A 1510-nucleotide genomic window follows, 5' to 3' on the forward strand; every position below is an offset into this window, starting at 1 on the left:
TGGGTCTGATACTGTGTGTGTGTTAGATGGGTCTGATACTGTGTGCGTGTTAGATGGGTCTGATACTGTGGGCGTAATAGATGGTTCTGACACTGTGTGTGTGTTAGATGGGTCTCATACTGTATTCGTAATAGATGGTTCTGACACTGTGTGTATGTCAGATAGGTCTGATACTGTGGGTGCAATATATGGGTCTGATACTGTGTGTGTGTTAGATGGGTCTGATAATGTGGGCGTAATAGATAGGTCTGATACTGTGGGCGTAGTAGATGGGACTATACTGTGTGTGTGGGTTGGATACTGTGCGTGTGTTAGATGGGTCTGATACTGTGTGTGTGTTAGATGGGTCTGATGCTGTTTGCGTATTAGATGGGTATGATACTGTGTGTGTTTTAGATGGGCATGATACTGTGTGTGTAATAGATGGGTCTGATACAGCGTGTATAATAGAAGAGTCTGATACTGTGTATGTATTAGATGGGTCTGATACTGGGTGTATTAGATGGGTCTGATACTGTGTGCATTAGATGGGTCTGATACTGGGTGCATTAGATGGGTCCGATACTGTGTGTAATAGATGGGTCTGTTCTCTGTGTATAAGATAAATGGGGTTGGTACTGTGTGCAATAGAAGGGTCTTATTACTGTGAATGTGATAGATGGGTCGGATACTATGTGTGTGATAGATAGGTCTGTGCATTTGTGTATATGATGGATGGGTATGTACGCTGTGTATGTAGTATTTGGGTCTATGTGTAAACTCGGGAGTACATCTACTGTGGATGTAACAAGTGGGTTTGTACACTCTGCATGTATTAGTCTGTGTAGTATCGTGAGTCTGTATACTTTTCTGTGTTTTATGTTTGTACAGGTAGTAAATGTGTCTCCACGTGGAACAGATGTGTCTGAAAAATAGCAGCTGTGCTTGATAGGAGTGTAAGTGGTGTTAACTTGTGTTTTATATATTGATGCAATGTTTATCTGTGTGAGTAGATGGAAAGATGTGATTTACAAGAATTAAAGTGAATGCAATTAGTCATCCGGACACTTGAGTTTATATAGGTTGCTCGTCTCCCTATAAAAACGGCAGAGATTTTTTCTTCTGATCGCGAGTGGTTGTGAAGCCTATGTAAACATGTATTTCAATGAGTGAGTGAGGGAAGTGTCGAATGCGCTACTACCTTCGTCAAGGGCACGCTCCATGCTGTACGAAACTCGACACCTATAGAACGGTTCGCAACTTTCTCTGTAGCTACGCAATTGCTAGGCAATACTGTGCTGTACAACGTATCGTGCTTGCGACCGCAACTTGGTATCCGTAGTCCTCAATACCGGCACCTTATATATAATGCAAGAGTTTTAGCATTGTTTGTTGCATGGAACTTGGTGCTAATATCGCTAGTGCGTGATTGGCCCTATCAGCGGCCAAATACGTTCACGCGCACCTCTCCGCGAAAAAAAATCTCTGTCAACGCCCTTCGCAGTTTTCCTCTCCTAGAGATACTATGCCC

General features: G+C 42.8%; 1 protein-coding gene across 1 annotated transcript in view; it reads left to right on the plus strand.

Annotated features, from left to right (window-relative positions):
- Positions 1-1510, plus strand: part of SARC_08393 (hypothetical protein) — a gene marked incomplete at its 5' end in the record, with an annotated part of 8901 nt that overhangs the window by 1466 nt on the left and 5925 nt on the right. The window lies entirely within an intron of this gene.

Source organism: Sphaeroforma arctica (assembly GCF_001186125.1).
Source record: "Sphaeroforma arctica JP610 unplaced genomic scaffold supercont1.750, whole genome shotgun sequence".
Lineage (NCBI taxonomy): Eukaryota > Ichthyosporea > Ichthyophonida > Sphaeroforma > Sphaeroforma arctica.